The sequence below is a fragment of the Gorilla gorilla genome, chromosome 7, assembly GCF_029281585.2.
Source record: "Gorilla gorilla gorilla isolate KB3781 chromosome 7, NHGRI_mGorGor1-v2.1_pri, whole genome shotgun sequence".
In the NCBI taxonomy this organism is placed as follows: domain Eukaryota; kingdom Metazoa; phylum Chordata; class Mammalia; order Primates; family Hominidae; genus Gorilla; species Gorilla gorilla.
Window position 1 is genome coordinate 67,045,141 of NC_073231.2, and position 19,134 is coordinate 67,064,274.

The 19,134-nt window shown below is 41.6% G+C and overlaps 1 protein-coding gene across 4 annotated transcripts in view; it reads left to right on the forward strand.

The window, feature by feature from the left end:
• The window catches only part of ATP6V1H (ATPase H+ transporting V1 subunit H), a 134,559-nt gene that overhangs the window by 107,610 nt on the left and 7,815 nt on the right, over positions 1-19,134 (forward strand). Inside the window, exon 14 of one of the 4 annotated variants that reach the window (XR_002007114.3) lies at positions 2,672-2,762. The exons of the other annotated variants lie outside the window; for them this stretch is intronic. The gene's annotated coding sequence lies outside the window, so the exon portion shown is untranslated. The remainder of the gene's footprint in view (positions 1-2,671; positions 2,763-19,134) is intronic. 4 annotated transcript variants of the gene reach the window in all.

Below are 19,134 nucleotides of genomic sequence, written 5' to 3' on the forward strand. Positions count from 1 at the left end.
TGGTAATATCCTGTAATGCAGACAGTCCCTAGAATTAAAGAAATATATGTGAGTGCCGATGTTGGGCAACTCTGATATGAAGGATGGTCAAGGGCAAACTCTGACATGAAGGATGGTACGAGGGGAAAAACATGGTTCAGGAGAGGTAGGCAGAGACCTGATCATGTAGGGCCTTGTAGGCTATAATTTGACTCCTGTAAGATGAGTTGAAAACCATTGCAAGGATATTAAATAGGGGAATGACAAGATGTGGTTTATGTTTCGAAAGGGTCACTTTGGCTACTCCCTGGAGAATGGATTGTGCAAGGGTAAGTGAGAAAGCATGAAGAGCATTTGAGCTGGTTCTCATGGTAGTCTGGGGCTGAGGTAGTTGGTGGCTTGGCCTAGACGATAAACATTGAGATGAGAAGTAGATGGACTTGGGGTAGATTCAGAGCTAGTGTGGATAGCACCTGATGGGCTGAAAATGTTTTTACTTTTTTCCATAACTTCAGTGCAAGAAGAATGGGATCAAAACAGGAGGTGAAAACCCCAGAATGGTTTTTATCAGTTTAGCAGGAGGAAAAACTTCAGGTCTGTCAGTAAAACATGGAATACACCACTGGATTTCTCTCCTTACTTCACTTTACCCCAAGCCAGATTTTTCAACATAAATCAATTATTTAGTAATTTCATATCTTATGGTTTGTTTGTATCTCTTTCAGGAATTTAATTTAAAGGATGTTGGCATTTAATAGAATTTCAGGCCGTTGCAACCAATGAGCTTATAGTTGCCAGATGTTTTTCTAAAGTTTCTGTGAAAGTCAAAGTTTTATTTTCCCATTGTGTTGAAATTAGGGCTATTGAAATACAGTTATTATTTTATTAGCTTACTTCTCTTGAAGTCTTTCTTGTTGGGTTAGTGGTTTTCTTGTTTTAAAAAATGTATATTCCTAATATGAAAGGCAAGATGTGTGTGAAATAGGATGTTGACCTTTTCCCTTTGCCAGTGGAGGAAATTTTTTAGTTGAGAATTTTTGTTGTTCAGATGATCATGTATTGAAGATGAAATTTTTAAATTTGACTTTTTTCTTGAATTTAGGAACTTGATGTAGTCTCATAGTACATTTCTGTGTGTGTGATTATAAGAGGAAGTGTATTCTGTCTTTACAGGGAAATACTGGTTTATTTGCTCTTTATGAGAGAGTATTCTTTTTTCCTCTCTCTTTCTAATTATATGGCAAACTTTTTAAATTTTAATGTTTTAACTATGATTATCTCCTTTGCATTTAATGGAGAAGCTTAGTATTTTCCCACACTTCCTTCATAGAGGAATTTTTGTATGAAGGAAGATTAAAATTCACCTGTGATCTCTGTATTTGATTGTGACTTATAAATTTCTGTGACTCCCTGTGCCAGAGAATGAAAGTTGCTCAAGTAATAACAATTTATTACAATACCAGTTTAATATGAGACTAAATATAATACCATTTGGAAAGTAATCTTTTGCAAAGTATATCCCCAAATGTAAAAGAGGTTTGGATCAATACCTTTTTTCAGGTAACCTAGTTGTCTATACTAAACTCATAAAGACTACCTTTCTACCTGCCTAAAATAGGGGCTTTTTAACCTAAAATATGCTACTGGTGTTCTAAAGAATCTTATACATTTCTCTAAATTGTTTTCTTTTATACCAAGTGAAAACTTGAAAATACAGTGGAGTTTTTCTTTTAGCATTGGCTCAATTTAAATGGAAACGAGTTATTATAAATGGTGTATTTTAGCCCTCCATAGTGAAATAATTATTTGAACATAATTAAAATGCAAGCACAGATGAAAGCATGAAGGTCTGCGTGACAGGCAGCAGCAGTGGCACTTTGCCTGCATCCCTGGGTTTTTCTGCCCTAAAGGATTTTTAGGTTTTTGATATTGCATTATTCCTGAAGTTTTTGTTTATCAGATTAAATTGTAACTTTGGATACAATAAAATTAACATTTATTACTTTCTATGAATTTAAAAAATTTTAGGTATAATTTCAAAATTACATTTTAAGTGTAATTTATGTTACTTATGAAATCATGGAACTGGGTCAGATATGGATTTTGATTTTGATTCTGTTATAAGGAGTTAAATATTAAGTTTCTTGACAGTGTAGTGATACATTTGAGTTTATATCATATGGAGTATGGAGTTATATAATGGGAAAATACTTATTTATTTTATGATTGATTTCAAAACTGTATCCTTGAATTGTAGGTGTTAGAATACCAGCGTTTCTCCCCTTCCACATCACATCTGTATTTCTGTGGAACAATGGATTATAAATAACCCTGACTGAGAGTGGGTGAGGAGCGGTGGAGGAGGAATAGAGTTGCCAGGGAGGGAGGGGACAGTGGCACCCACTGGGCGCCCTCAGCTGGGAGGCCTGAGCAGGCCAGTCCTACTCGCGGGCCTCCGCAGCTCTTATCTTTTTGTGCCCACCATGGCATTCCTGGTGCGCCCTTTGTTCTTCTGTGCAGTGCTGGATTTTTATATTCATAAATTTGGCAGAATAGTTCTTCTGTGCAGTGCTGGATTTTTATATTCATAAATTTGGCAGAATATATAAACAGTGACAACTTAGAGAACTTGTGTATATACACCTAATTCATCTGTTTCACATCATAAGATGTCATTGTTTTTCTCCTACAGAATGATTTTAAATGTAATCAGCCTCTAATGCAGAAGCAACGATATGTGCATATGGACAGCTCAGGACTTCAGGAAAGAAACACTGACTTTTGTAGGTAGAGGATCTCACGTAGAGTTTTCTATTTTTGTCTCTAGATTCTTGTTCAGCCCTTTCTTAAGCAGCATAATAAGTTATAAGAGTGTTACCATCTAGATTTTTTATGCTTAGGTAAATTAATATAACAGAAAAACTCGCCAGGCCAAGGGTATGGATGATATTACTTTGTTCTCTGGTGTTTCTATCTGCTTTGCATATTTTAGTTATTCTGTAAGTGCAGAGCCATAAATACAGTGATTAAAATAGTTACTTATGAACTAAAGAGAAAAAAAACCTCTTATGTGTTTTAGCTAATTTTTAGGATAATAATCAAGTTACCAAAACATTCCACATGATTTTTAATAAACATAAATGTTAAAAAACATTTAATGTTTTCCAGAACTAATTTCTAATTTCTAAATTAGAATTCTAATTTCTAAATTAATTTCTAGATTCTCTTTCTGGGTCTCTGGAATTTTCTAGGTACCTGAAATTTTCTGGGTACCTGGTCTCTTTCTGGGTACCTGGAATTTTCCACATTATTATGACATTTTTAGTGGAGGAACATTTGAAAATGTCTTTAATGTCATATGTTTTCTGTATTTGAAAAAAACAAATATAACTGGATTTTAAAAAATATGAAAACCCATTCCAGGTAAAGAGGAATTTTTTACAGCTGTTATCTCACCATCAACTGGTAATTCAGCCTCCCAATTGAAGGTTGCTGCTTCTTTGCAAGTTAGAAATGTTTCCTAAGACTGTATTAACTTTTCTGGACACTATGCACCACTGCATTACAGTTGAATTGCAAATGCCGGCATAACATAAATCTCAGATTGTTGCAAAGTATCAGCCTAAATAAATATTCAGAAGAGTTGGAAAATAAGCATTTTGACAGTAAAGAAAACCCCTGATGGATAATGTAGTCTGTGGACTTTATAATTAAACATAAAATCAATTACAGGTTTCACACATAGGTGCATATGACTAAGTGTGGGGATCTGTGGATCTAGTTCATGTTTTGGTTTTGTTTGCTTATGATTGGCTTTGTAGACAAACAGGTACCTAAAGTGGGATTTAAAGGATCAATAAAACGTAGACGAAAGAAAAGCCTGGTCTAGTAAGGAGAGGTAGAGAAAAATGAATTAACTTGCTTTGGTTTTCATTGCTTTCTCTTCCTTCTGTGGGTGGGGCAGTTACATCTGTGATCACTTGGCATATTTCATTTCATGGGCTTTGTGTGTGTATGTGCACATGCACGCATTTTTTTTTTTTTGAGGCAGAGTCTCACACTGTCACCTGGGCTGGAGTGCAGTGGCGTGATCTTGGCTCACTGCAACTTCCACCTCCCAGGTTCAGGCAATTCTCCTGCCTCAGCCTCCCAAGTAGCTGGGATTACAAGTGCCCGCCACCACACCCAGCTAATTTTTTATATTTTTAGTAGAGATGGCACATCTTTTAAATCCAATAAACTCAATAGAATGGTTGGCAGAGTATACTAAAAATTTAATTAAGATTAAGCAAACTTTATATTCACTCTCTAAGATATTTAAGTTTTTGAATTATTTTCTCAGTTTCCCTTTATGTATGTCACCCAGATGTTAAGTCTTGATGGGGGAAAAAATGTTTTATAGCTAATGGAAATGAATTGACAGGTTTTTGTCACTAGTAAAAACCTGAGGAATTGACCAAAAAGAGGAGGAGGAGTATCAGCCTATTGTCTTAAGAAAGGTACCTTTTGATGTAAATATTCTTTAATTGAATTTTTATTCCATTTAAATTTTAAAAGAATTGTGCAGCAGTACAGCAGTTACATTTTTAAATCTAAATCCTCTTAGATGAATTAGATGAAGTTGATCATCTGTTTTTACTTACATTTTAAAAAAGGAATTCAGCATAAAGGTGCCAAAGTGTTAGTACAGGGCCAGAGGTTTTCCTAAAAGACCAGATTTCTCCCACCACACTGTATCAGATCTGTACTGCATTCTCCTAGAGGCACCTCTCACACTGGTAGGAGCTGTGCTCTTCTTGCCTTATTTTCCTTAAGGGCTAGGCATTTAGAAGCCTGAAATGAAAACAGTCTCTTGGATGACAGTTTTTCCTGCCTTGCTAAATATCCCAGAAATGTATTCTGAGAAAACATTTCAGTGTCTGGTTTGAACACTATGCTGTTCCATTTGTATCCAGCTCTTTTCTCAGTTAAGAGAGTTATGGGAGTGTTTACTTTTATCTCTGTAATTGTCTCTAATTACAGACAGGAATACTTGTTAGAAAATTCAATTTGTGCTAAAGTGGAGAAATACAAAGTAGAAAATAAAGGCATAGCACACAATTTCAGTGCACTGTCATAGCAGGACGAGCCGCAGACAAAACCCCTTAGATACCAGGTTAAAGAAGGAAGTGGCTGTATTCGGCTGGGAGCTTTGGCAGACTTGTGTCCCGAAAACCAAGCTCCCTGAGAGAGAAATGCCTGCCCTTTTAAGGGCTTACAGCTCTAAGGGGGTCCATGTGAAAGGGTTGTGATCAATTGAGCAAGCAAGGGGTATGTGGCTGGGGCTGCATGCATCAGTAATCAAGACAGAACAGAACAGAAAGTTTCACAATGCTTCCTTATACAATGCCTGGAATCTATAGATAATACAAGCGGTTACGTCAGGGGTTGATTTTTAACTACCAGACCAGGCCTGGGGTGTGGCGCTGGGCTGTCTGACTATTGATTTCATTTTTGCCTTTCTTTAACTTTTACTTCCTCTTTCTTTTTCTGAGGTATGAGACAGTAAGAGAAGTGGTCTCCTTCCTTATTCCCCCCTGTGAGAATCTCACTTATTAGTGGGAGTTCTCATTCTCATTTTCACTACTTAGGTCTTCCTGCAAGACAGATGGATAATGATTCATGTAATACATTTGTGCCGAGGTTTTCTGATGAACTAAGGTAGCAACAAAACTTTTTATTATTTGAAGGAGCAAGGGTAATACAGCAGCAAGCAAGTTCTTATTACCAGCAATACACTTACAATGAGGGTTTTAAATTCTCCTATAGCTGGAAACTATTTTTTAAATAAAGACTTAGGATTAAACTTGTGCCAAAGCTGTACAGCACATGTGCCAACTTTGTCATGTCTCTAACTATATTTTCGACTACTTGCCCTTGATCATCTATGTGCAGACAGCAACTGGTTAGGTTGAATTTTCCACAAATTTCTCCTTCAGCTGCTAGTAAATAGTCTAGGGCCAATCTGTTCTGATAGATGGCATTTTTCATTTGGGTTTCTTGCCAGGCTAAAATGGTCAAAGCTCTGCCAGTTTTATTAGTGATTATTTCTAAGATGGCCTGCAACTGTATGATTTGATTGAGCATGTAGATGGGGGTTTGGTTTTTAATAATGGAAGTTTTTAACAGCTAGACGCTTGAACTTGTGGGCGTCTGTTTGGGGAAAGAATTAGTCAGAGTAAAGTTATTTTGAGGCATTAACTTTTTTTGCTTCCTAAGGCCATTGGTCTCCTATGTTAGTCTTTCCACAAACATAACATGGCCTAGGCTGCCGGCAATGTTTTCAGCTAAGGGAGGAGGCTCTGGTAACTTTTGGTTTATATGCTTAAAGAATGATTTAAAGACTTGGAAATGCTGCTGGGCCAGATGGGTCTGGGTTCTTTGACTAAGTAGTATGTGTGCAGTGGGGACACTTTTATATAAGTGCTAGCAAGGACAAAAGAGGTCCTTACCTGGGAAAAAGATTGAGTACAGTGACAGAACAATAGTAAAACAGTATACAAGAATACTACTAGGCCTAAAATTTCTAACTATATTACTTGTTTGACGAGTCCTAAAGCTTCGGCCGTGGGTAGACTAGTCAGCTTCTGGTGTGTGACTAGAGCAGGGCTTGTTGTTTCCTCAGCAGCTCAGTCTCGTCTTAGGATTAGCTGGGTTGGATGATCTGAGTCCTACTGGCTGGTTCACTTGTCCTGAGATGCCAGTGTTAGCCGACTGTGGTGGATCCAAGAAACAACACCTGCAACTTTAGCAGCAGTGGGAGTGGACAAGATTACAGTATAGGGCCTATCTTATATGGATCCTAGAGAAATGAGATTTTACTTTTTAACCTAAACAGAGTCACCAGATTTAAAGGAGTGTCAGGCTTGTAGGCATTTTTGTGTGCTTAATTATGAACACTTTGTATGGCTATTCCTAAAGCCTGCATTTGCTTTTTTTAAGGTGAATTCCCCTAGTTCCTGGAGGTTACTTTTAATTTGGGGGACTTATGATTTGCGGGGTGGCCGACTGAACAAAATCTTATAGGGCAAATACCTAGTTTGTTTGGTGGGGGTGCACCTGACTTGGAGGAGGACCATAGGCAAAAACTTGATTTTATTTTAAATGAATTTCCTGGCAATATTTCTTCAGTAGCTGCTTGAGTGTCCAGTTTATGTGTTTTACCTGTTTCTGAACTTTGTGGCTGGTAGGCAGCATGTAGTTTTCATGTGATCTTTAATACCTTTGCTGTTTTCTGTACCAAGTCAGCTACAGATGCCAGCCCGTTATCTGAGGCGATTCGTAAGGGTGGTCCAAATCTAGGAATAAGATCTCAGAGAAGCACACGGGTTACTTTACGAGCTTTTTCAGTTTGTATTGGATAAGCCTCCACCCACCCAGAGTAGGTACACACAAGAACTAGTAAATACTTGTTACCTCCACATTTTGGCATTTCTGTGAAGTCCACCTGGAGATCTTCAAAGGGGGCTGTTCCATAAGCTAGTATGCTGGGCAGAACGGCTGGACCTTGCCTCGCATTGTGCTGCTGGCAGGTAATACATTGCTGTGCCACTGTTTTGGCAAGGGCTGATAAATGTGAGATGTAGAATAACTGGCCTAACAACTTTTTAAGTGACTCTTGGCCTAGGTGGGTGATCTCTTGCACAGCCAGTACAACTGTGGCTCCTCACAGTTATGGCACAGCTATCCTTTTATCCAGTAACTGGATCTATCCTTCTTCTATTATTTGTCCTCCTTCTGTCTGGAAAAAGTCCTTTTTTTCTCATTAGAATAAGTAGGTACAAGGTCAGGTGCTTGAGGGAGAAGGGGGGCTGTGACTGACGCCCGGTAGCGGGTGGATGCAGCTTTCCGAGGCCTCTGAGTCAGCCCAGGAGTTCCCTAAAGCAACTGTAGTGGGAGCTCGCTGGTGTTCCCTGCAGTGCATGACTGCCACCTTTTGGGGCCTCTATGCTGCTTCTAATAGTTGCAAGATTTCTTGCTGATGTTTTATGTTTTTTCCTCTGGAGTTTAACAAGCCTTTCTCCTTGTATAATGCCCCATGTACTTGGAGGGTTAAGAAGGCATACCGAGAGTCAGTGTAGATGTTCACAGTCTTACCTACACTTAGTTCTAAAGCCTGAATTAAAGCAATGAGTTCATCTTTCTGGGCTGAAGTACCCTGGGGCAATGATTGGGCTTCAATGACAGTATCCAGGGTTACCACTCAATATCCTGCACATTCTTCTCCTTGTGGGTTGATGAAGCTGCTCCCGTCCACATACAGCTCCCAGTCCACTGATGCCTAAGGCTGGTCCCAGAGGTCAGGTCTGCTAGAGTAAACTGAGTCTAGCACCTCTACACAGTTATGCTTGACAGGGCTTTCTGATACTGAGAGCGAGGTGATGGGGTTCAGGGCGTTACAAACTTCAGTGGTTATGTGGGGATTTTCACAGAGCAAGCCTTGGTACTTGGTTAGTCTAGCATTCGTTAGCCAATGATGTCCTTTGGTATTCATTAAAGTCACCACAGCATTGGGGGGCTTTTATGTTCAGGTTTTGCCCAAGAGTCAGTTTATCTGCTTTTTGTTCTAGCAGGGAAGTTGCTGTTAAGGCCCTCAAACATGGGGGGCAACCTTTAGAAACCCCGTCTAGTTGTTTAGAGAGGTAGGCCACCAGCCTCGGCCAGGGTCCCACAGTCTGGGTCAAAACGTCAACTGCCATTTTTTCTCTCTCTGATGCATATAGTGTAAATGGCTTTGTCAGGTCAGGCAGACCCAGGGCTGGGGCTGACATGAGTTTTTCTTTTAACTCACAGAAGGCTTGCTGCTGTTGAGACCCCTATTCAAAAAGTTCGTGGTTGCCTCCCTTTGTGACTCGGTACAGAGGTTTGGCCAGTACTGCCAAGTTTGGGATCCATAACCTGCAGAACCCCGCAGCTCTTAAGAATTTTCTCACCTGCTGTCTGGTCTTAGGCTCCGGTAGGTTGCAACTGACCTGCTTTCTTTCTGATCCTAGGCTGCGCTCCCCCTGTCGGATAGTAAATCCTAGGTAGTGTACCTGCTGTCTGCAGATCTGAGCTTTCTTTTTGGACACCTTATACCCACAGTCCTCCAGGTGCCGGAGCAGGCCATCTGTTCCTTTGGCACACCCAGCTGCTGTGGGGTGTCCCAGCAGGAGGTCGTCGACACACTGGAGCAACACACAGCCTAGGTCTCTGGCGGGAAACTTTTGCAGGTTTTGAGCCAGGGCCTCCTTGAAGATAGTGGGGGAGTTCTTGAACCTTTGGGGAAGCCAGGTCCAAGTGTACTGAGTGGTGACACCTGACCCCGGATCTTCCCACTGGAAAGCAGACAATTTCTGGCTCTCAGGAGCTAGTCTGATGCTAAAGAAAGCGTCCTTCAAGTCCAGGCGGGTGAACCAGCTGTCCTCAGTACATGAGCAGCTGGCGGCAGTCAGCCTAAGTAGGGTTATGAGTCTGGATAATAGTTTAGAGCAAATTAATTAAGGCTTGAGGCTTTTTAGTATAAGCTGGGGTATTCTTTCAATTGAGGAGATCAGCAGAGGTGAAGGGTTGATACACAAAGGCACACCTTTCTACCATATGCCCCTCCTTGTCTACCCCAGTATATCGCTCCTCCGTCAGGGGCATTTGCATAGCTCGAGCACGGCCAGATTTGAGACTGCCCGCTTGACTATCTTGACTTCCTTCCCTGGCCTCTCGAGGCTCTGATCCTCCCCTTTGAGGTGAGACCTGGGGCATGTTAGCTCCTGAACCTGGTTCCTGGGGGGCTGCTGGCCTCGGTAAAGCGGGGGTAGGCTGGGACATATGGAGGGAGAATTTCTGTTACCTCTGGCGGCTCCTGCAAAACTGGTTTCTCTTGTTGTTTCTGGGATTTCTTCTTTTAATTCTGTGTTTGCTGGCGAAGCTGCTCTTACTGTTACTTTTTTTTTTTTTTGCAATAAGCTGTTAAACAGGGCTGGATCTATGCTGGTTTTGTCTATATTATGTTTAACTATGAGTCACTCTAAAGGAATTTGGTCTGGGTACACTGGCTCCGACCCGTGTCACCACCTGAAATACATGGCCAATTGTTCCCTGTCTGTAGTTCTTTCTGTTGGCCATCCAACACCAAAAGAGTGCAATTCTAATTTACATTCACAGAGAATTCTCACCTGCGGGGGGTTAGCTTAACTCTGTAATCCCCTGCACAACCTTTTTTAAGGTTCTGTAACATGCACTTTAATAGAGTAAGTTTTGGATGTTTTGATGACTTTTTTCTTATTTTTTTATATATGTATATTTTTTAACATAGTTCCTAGCAGAGTGGGCTTACTTTCTGTCTAACTTATTTTTTATTTTTATTTTTTGAGACAAAACAACACTCACACTACAAGAAGGAAAGGGTAAAAGGTCACTCACTTGTCTAATTCAAACTAAATCAAAATTAAAACCAAAGCCAAAGTGTTGATAAAGGCACGCCTGTTCATCAAGCAATTCAAGCCAAGTCAAAATCAAAACCAAAACCAAAGTGCCAATAAAGGCACACTGTGGGTGATCAGGCCACACTTCCACTCAGATGGAGTGGGCAAGTTCCTAAGACCAGTCTTACCATATTCCAGATGTCCAACTCCAAGCGTCAGTTCCTTCGCAGTGTTCAGCCACTGCATTGATCCTCCGTGGGGGACTGCCATGCACCGCTCTGATGAGGTGTTCCACCAGGACAAATGCCTACCCCGGAGCGCTCTCAGGATCTGCGTCGCTCAAGCTGGCTGGAGTCCCCCCCAGGGATGCTCCAGAGGGCAGGCCTAAGCCACCTAAGGGGCTACCTCTACCATCTGTTGATTACCTCGCTTCCCAGTCAGGGAACCAAGAAATGTAGCAGGACGAGCTGCAGACAAAACCCCTCTGACACCAGGTTAAAGAAGGAAGTGGCTTTATTTGGCCAGGAGCTTCAGCAGACTTGCATCCCAAAACCGAGCTCCCTGAGAGAGAAATGCCTGCCCTTTTAAGGGCTTACAGCTCTAAGGGGGTCCATGTGAAAGGGTCATGATCAATTGAGCAAGCATGGGGTACGTGGCTGGGGCTGCATGCATCAGCAATCAAGACAGAACAGAACAGAACAGAAAGTTTCACAATGCTTCCTTATACAATGCCTGGAATCTATAGCTAATACAGTGGTTAGGTCAGGGGTTGATTTTTAACTACCAGACCAGGCCTGGGGTGTGGTGCCAGGCTGTCTGACTATTGATCTCATTTTTGCCTTTCTTTAGCTTTTACTTCCTCTTTCTTTTTCTGAGGTATGAGACAATAAGAGAGGTGGTCTCCTTCCTTATCGTGAGAGCTGTGACAGAAGTGTATGTAGGTGTCACAGGAGCTTGGGAACAGGGGGGATCAGGCAGTGCTAGAGGTGTTAAGGGTTAAGGAGTGAGTTGGTGGAGATGTGGCTGGGGTACCAGGAGGACTTCAGGCAAAGGCACCCTGTGAGCCTGCTGCGTGTCGGGAGTCACAGCAGTGTTGTCAGAAGTGGAACTGGGATTCTAGCAGTAGCGGAACTAACACCAGAAGGCATCCTTTGAAGTCACGTGAAGGCTTAATAAGATTACAGTCACCTGAATGTTAATTTTACTTCTTTTTGGATTTTTATTTTAATAAGTAAGGGGTTTATCTTTCTTATGTCACGTGGACTGTGGATGTCGGTGAGTCCAGAGCCCAACAAAATCATGAAAGAGCCAGAGCCCTTCACCCTACTGCTCCCCTCCCCACAGTATGGTGCTTTCGTCCTCCTGGTTGAGGTGGAAAAGGGAAGAGTGGAAAGAAAAAATGTTCTCATGAGTCTTTGTTTTTGAGTTTTTTAATTGGAAAGAATTTTAACTACTGAAAAGCTGCTTTCATCTGTAGTCACCAGCTTTGACATTATGCTGCATTTGTATGTGTTCTCTTTCTCTCTCTTTCTGAGCTGCTTGAGAATAAGTGGCAGACATTATGACCCTGCAGCCCTGAATACGTGCGCACAGATCTCCTCAGAGGTAGGATGTTCTCTTACGTAACTGAGGTCCATTGATGCAATATATAGTGCGTACTCAGACTCATGGTTTTGGTAAAATTGATTCTTAAATGATAATCTAAAAAAACTTTGCAATATTTTAATAAATTCAAGAAGCTATACCTTAAGAAATAATGTAAATGATCTATTATAGAAACAAGTTAGCCACCAGAAGATCCATCAGAACAAAACAGGAATGTAATTGATACTGCTAGTGAGAATATCTTAGTTGAACTAAGTCTAGACATGTTTTTCTTGTTCTTCTCCAAGAACAGTTTGTTTACAAGAAACAAATACCTACCGAAGTTAGCTTAAATATAAGGAGACATGTGACAAGGATATCAGGTGGCTCACAGAATCTAAGTTAAGTGAAGTCACACAGTCCACTGAAACTGGAGACCAGAAAGCTGGCGGGAAGTGAGCCAGGCAGTAGTGTTTTCCACCTCCCATTCTCGCGTGGTTTCTACATTCATAGCCAGGCTGTTCACTTCTTCTCTGTAGACTGCTTTTCCTGCCCAAGACCCTGTCATGATTGCTCTAGAGGCATAGGCTGAGCTGTGTCATCATGATGTTCTAGCTCAGCTTTCCGCATCAGCTGACATGGTTTGGGTATGCCCTTCCAAATTCCTGGGTGCAGGAAGCTCCCTTGCTTCCTGCCTGGCCTGTTCATTGGCCAGTTGTCTCTCCTTTACCTGCTGAGTGAAGCCAGAGTGGGAGGATGATCTGGGCTAGTACAGTACCTGAGGCCCATTCCTCAGAGGACTTTGAAGGACTTCCACAGAGCTGCGGCTGGACTTTCTGCCCTGTCTGCAGGGCAGTTCTCCTGGTGGCCTTGGACAGACCCAATTCTGTCTCCTTTCTCACTTGTAGTTTACAAGAGTAACTGTAGATATGCCGGGAATGTAATATCCCCAGATAGGGAAGGACAGCCTGGAATAGCCTGGGCTCCATTCCACACTCCCTTCCTCCCCACAGCAGGGTGAGCTTCAGCACGTTAGCCCAGCACATCATGTGGCCCCCAGGGTGTAAAACTCAGGGTGGGCTACTTCCTGGGGTCCTTCAGCTGCCTCGGAAGTGAGGCATGCACAGATGAGACTTCATCTGCCCTGGGCTGCTTTCTTGCACGTTGGGGGACTGGCTTGCCATGGATCCCAGGCTTCTGTTGTCCCTTACTTCCTATCTGTAAGTAATAAATCTGCTTCATATAGCCTCTTGTGTGTGGGTGTTCTGTTTCTCCAAATTCAGCCAAGTTGGTAACCAGTGAACCTGTTTCATATTTTCTTCTTCCTCTCTTCCAAAATATCAACTTCACTTTTTTCTGGTCTGGTCATCCTAATTTTAAAGACAAAAAGTATAACTTAAAAAAAAAACAACAAAAACTGGGCTGGCCAAAAAAAACATGTGGTGCTAGTCTCTTATGTTTGGTGTGGGGAGGTTTGAGGAGGGCAGCTGCTCTGGCCCAAAGGTTTTCAACCTCTGCCCTCGAATCTCCAGCTGTCAGTCATCAGCCAAGAGTGGAACTGCAACAACAAGACTAATTGTATTAATTATTAGTTTGTTCATTAAAGGTTTATTGAGCATTTGTTTTGTGTCCGGTCCTGTTCTAGGCTATGGTGATGTACGTTTCTGCCCTCATGGAGCTAGAATCTGTTAGTGGGAGGACCGACAAGTACAGAAAATGACAGCACAGTGTGTTGCATGCTTAGATAGGACCGAGCTCTGCATCCCTTGGGGAAAGATGAGTGAAGTGTTTATCTTGGTTGTGGTGAAATCAGGACTGTCTTCCTGGAGGCAGGTGGCCTGTGCTGAGGCCTTAAGCAGGAGCTGACCCATGTGATGAGGAGGAGGAGGGCGGGGCTTTGTGCTTTGCTGGCCTTCTGTTAGCTCACATTTGGTGCCCACCTCAAGGTAGCACCTAACAAATGCCGTCGAGTGGATGGCGTTGCCAGAAGGGACAAAGCAGGGGATCTGCATGGAATTCTGTTGCCTAGAGGAGCACAGCCCAGTGAAATTGTAATGCGAGCAACACAGGAGAAATGTAAAAATTTCAAGTAGCCATATTTTGAAAAGTTAAAAAAAGTAAATTTTAATAATATTTTATTTCACCCAATATTTCTACATTATTTCAACGAGTAATCAGTGTCAAATTTTCTAATGAGATATTTTCCATTTTTTTCACACTGAGTCTGAAAAATCTGACAAGCGTTTCACACTCAGCACAGCTGAGTCTGCATGTGCCCCCTTCCTGGGGCTCAGTAGCCACCCATGCGGAGTGGCTCTTGGCCCCTGTAAGGCTGAGGATGGAGGCTGAAGGGGTGAGTTGGGAGAGATGTGGCTGCTGAGGTAGGGGAACCTTCCTTGTCACATTAAGGAGTGAGGACATTTTCCCGGAATAATGGAAGCAATTAGAGGACTGAACAGGCGGCTACCGTGAGAAGGCTTGTGTTTGACGTCACCCTGCCTGCTGCGTGGCAAGTTCAAAGGCAAGGAAACCAGGTGGGAACTCTTAGATCACTCTAGAGATGAGGCAGTTGTTCCCTAGGTAATAATGGTGATAGCAAGGACAGAGGAAAGAAGACCAGTTTTTTTAGTTATTAAAAATATGGAAGTGACAGGACTTAATGATTGCATGGAGCTGGTGGCAAATGAGTCACATCAAGATTGGCAGTCTGGCTTCCGAACTGCAGCTGGATGTGTTCCATTGACTCACACAGGAATGTAGATGGAGGAACAGGATTGGGGTGGCTCTGAGGAGTTCATTTTTTAGACACATTGAATTTTATGTTTCTGCGTTCTAGCCAAGGAGAAATTCAAAAGCTGGAAATATAGGTTTGGAGTTCAGGAGTAAGATGTAAGCTAGAGCGAGATATTTAAAGTAATCAGTGGAGTGAGAGTGGAAGTCGTGGAAGGGGATGAGATTACCTGAAAAAGTGTGTGTAGAACAGGAGCTCTTCACTGGGGAGGTTTTGGATTAACTCCCTGCAATTGTATGCCATAGGGTAAGAGCGCATGCTTTCCACAGGAGTCTCAAAGAGCTGTGTGATCCAAGAAAGACTGAGAACCACCTGCTGCCATGGACTCTGACAAAACATGGAATGGGCTGACAGAAGAGGAGTAGATTTTACCCAGGGAGGGTGGGGTGGTAGCAGTTAAGACCTTAACTGCTTAACTCTAAGGAGAACTGGCTGGAAAATTAGGTGAAAACCAGGAACATGTGCTGTTAGGGAAGGAAAGGAAAACAAGTATATTTCAGGAAGGATGGAGTAGTGGTGGGCAGTGTAAAATAAGCCAAGAGGATGAGGAAGGAAGGACTGAAAAGTATGCAGTGGGTGCAGCAGCAAGAAGGCCATTGGCCACCTGGGCCAGGTAATTGATGGAGGCAAGGCCCTGAAGAGCCCGGATGGGATGGTTACTTAGGGAAAGTAACCCGGTGGGACTGTCTACCATTAAAAGCGTGGAAAACTTTCCTGCCGATACTCCTTCTACTAGTGAGACTAAAACATCTGTCCAGACTAGCTCAGCTCAACTAACTTAGCAAATACATGTTTATTGAAAGGAATTGCTAATTCAGGGGTGGGGTGAGGTGTCCAATTCATGCCGAATAAGTGTTTTCCTCATAACTAAAGATTTGACTTGTTATGGTCCAAACTTGTGATTTGGGAGTGGAAGTGGGGCTAGATAGTGGGGACGAAGCAGAACCATTCTTTAAACATGGTCAGAGTATTCCCTGGTCTTTCTCCATGATCTTGTGTGCCACAGATAGCAGGAGGGAGCGGAGGGAGACAGTCCTATTTCAGATGATGGAGGGAAGAGAATTAGCATTATTGAGGCACTAACAAGGGATGTTATCTTTTGAATCTTTACACATCTCTACAGTAGATGGGTAGATGTTCTCCTGTTTAGAGATACTTCTCTTTTTTATGCCTTAGGGTTTCAAATATACAGAACTAACTTGGCTGTGATAGAATGCATTTGTTGTTTGAATCTCTGTTCTTCAAATAATGTTCTGAAGTTCCTCTGGGTAGCAGGGTAGAATAGTATCTATTCAGAACTTGATAGTCATGATTTACTTTAATCTTGTTGAAACCTTGTTGAAATCTCTGTCAAAATCAAAAATTTTAAGTACCTTAGATTTAAAATATTATATACTTAAAAAAATTGTTACTGTATAAGAATAGTCTTTTCATAATGTGGCAGCTAAGGACCAGTTAGTTTCCCGAAATAAATTTTTAATTTGAAGCTTTAAGGGAAAAAAGCTTCCAATTTGGAAAAAATTGTTAGAAATTATTTTGCCATTATGTCATGTTAAATGAGAGCAAATATAAAGTATGGGTATATAATCAAGGTTGATTATTAAATATAAAAGTAGATGTAAAGGGATGTCTATACAGCAGTTTACTGTTGTTGAAAGTGTTCTTATTTGTGGCATAGCACTAGAAAGAGTAACAACTTTTTCAAAGAATAGGCAACTATTAGAGTGGCTTGTATTAATGTTTTTTAATGGAATAATCTGGATGGTTTTGAGTATAAGTTGTGGTCTAAAACGTTTAAAACAGAGTTTGATTTATTTTACATTTTGCTAATTAAAAATTTTGCCTAGTTTTTTCCCACTAAATGATTTCTTGTCAATGGTCAGTGCCCTTCAGACCAAATTGTTCATATATTATGCTTTTAGGAACATCATTAACATGGAGTTTGAAACTTAGAGCTCTTTATAAAGGAGAACATACAAGCAAGTCATCATACTCTGGCATTTTTCTCCCAGCTGTTTTTGTCTGTCTCCCTCTCCTTTCTTCCTTCTCTTTGTTTAAATTGTGCTAATCTCCCAGTTGGGGTAGATGATAGTATTACGTGGTCCTAATGTATTTTAACCTTGCTGACTGTCTTTTTGGGCACTCAAGATTTTCTCTGTCATATGTTGTTAAATTTTATTTTGTTGGTTCTGGCCTGGTATCACAATCTGCCTTTCCACTCATCTTTGTGTAAGGGAATTAGATGGGGCATCCTAGATGACAGATTAGCTGTCAGGTGGAAATTGAGTCAAGACTGCTGCATGCTCAGACAAACCACAGACAAACCACTGAGCAAAGTGTCTTTGTCTATTTTCTGATGCTTGTAATAGAATACCTGAAACTGGGTAATGTCTAAAGAAATGGAATTTATTTCTTACAGTTATGGAGTTTGAGAAGTCAAGGTTGAGGGGCTGCATCTGTTGAGGGCCTTCTTGTTGGTGAGGACTCTGTAGAGTCCCACGGTGGCACAGGCGTCACATGGCCAGGGGACTGAGTGCCCGCTCATGCTAGCTCAGGTCTCTCTTCCTCTTCTAATAAAGCCACAGTCCCACTCTCATGATAACTCGTTAACCTATTAATTCATGAATGGATTAATCCGATCATGAGGGCAGAGCTCTCATGACCCAGTCACCTCTTTAAGGCCCCTCCTCTCAATACTCCCACATTGGGGATTAAATTTCAACATGAGGTTTGAAGGGGACAGATACTCAAACCATAGCAGAAAGTTTCAGAATTCCAATATTTGGGAAAAAAATATTAGTTCTATTGTCATATGTCTAGATTTATTTAAGTTTGTAGGTAAGCTGTTACCTAAATATATTTTAAATCCAGGTTGACTGATCTAGTCACATATACACTGGCTTTAATGCAAGTATATCTAGTATAGGTGCTTTTTTTTTTTTTTTCTTGCAGACAAGGTTATGTCTCAAGGATAGTTATTTTTGTTCAAGAGAACAGTAATCGGAAGGATAGGTTCATCTAATGATGTAACAGAAACCCCAAATACCATAACTTAAATGAGAGAGAGATTTGTTTTTATCTTACATCCAGGGGTGGGCTGGGCAGACCAGAACTAGACATGCGCAGAGATCCAGGCTTCTTCAGCTCAGCGCACTGCCGTCCCTGGGGAGAGGCCTCGTCCTCTTGGCTGTCGGGGTGGGGCGGGGAGGAGGGGGGAGGAGGGAGGGGTGTTCCAGGCCATGGGGAGGCTCCTGGAAGTTGCCCCTCAACACTTCCACCTTATATCGTATGGCCCTTACTCAGTCTTCTGGCCATATGTAGCTGCAAAGGAACTGGGAAATGAAATCTTTCCTCTGATAGGCTATGTGGCCTACTAAGATGAAAGGGTTCTGTTATTGAGGAAGAAGGAGAGAAAAAGGATATTAGGGAACATTAGCAATCTCTTCCCCAGGAGTTATAAATCTATACTCATCTGTACTACATTATAAATAATTGCTTTGATTTTAATTCTCAGGTTTTGGGGGGCCATATGACCTACCCCACTGGCAGATAATTCAGAATGCTGTGGTTGTGCTTGGGTTTCCAGACCTTTTAATGCCCTTCTTCCTTTCAGAGTTTGAGAAAAGTCTTGTAATCCCTTGTTTGTAGGTTTTTGAAAGTTAATATTTGATAATTCGGATGGCATAGGCATTGCCCAGGATTTTTGTTTTAATGTTTGAAATGTTTAAGAAATTAAAACAACTGAAGTAGTTATACTACTTTTGTTAGCTTACTTAGAAAATAGTAAATTGTAGATTGCATTTAAATGAAATTTAATTTATTTTAAAAACTGGTTTTTGACAGAGGGGGATGGTGATAGTAGGTCCATTCATCACCTACTTGTAAAGTTTATATTGGATTTACAAATTTAAACAAGGCTAACTTTTCTGTTTACTGTTTTGAGTAAAGCTAGAGCTAGATGGTTCATCCCACGGTGAGGCAGCAAGCGCATACTGCGTTGTGACCCCATGGGAAGGACTCACGGCCACGTGACCACGTGGAGAGCAGGCTTAGGCCTAGGAGGGTTCTGGGCAGAGAGGAGATGGGGACTGTGAACAGAAGGAGGAAGTGTGGGGGAGAGCTGTGCATGCAAACACATCCAGGTAGGGAGATCCTCACCCAGCAGGGGAATTACCAGACAGCTGGAGTCTGTTATGAAGCCAAAATAAAGTTGGAGACATGCATAGTGGCCACATCACGATAAACCATCTTTGCCTTGATGTTCTGAGTTCTTTCCTGAAGGCTGTGGAAAACCACCGAGAGGTAAAATAACAGTGTCATTTTAGCAAGGCCATTTTAGAG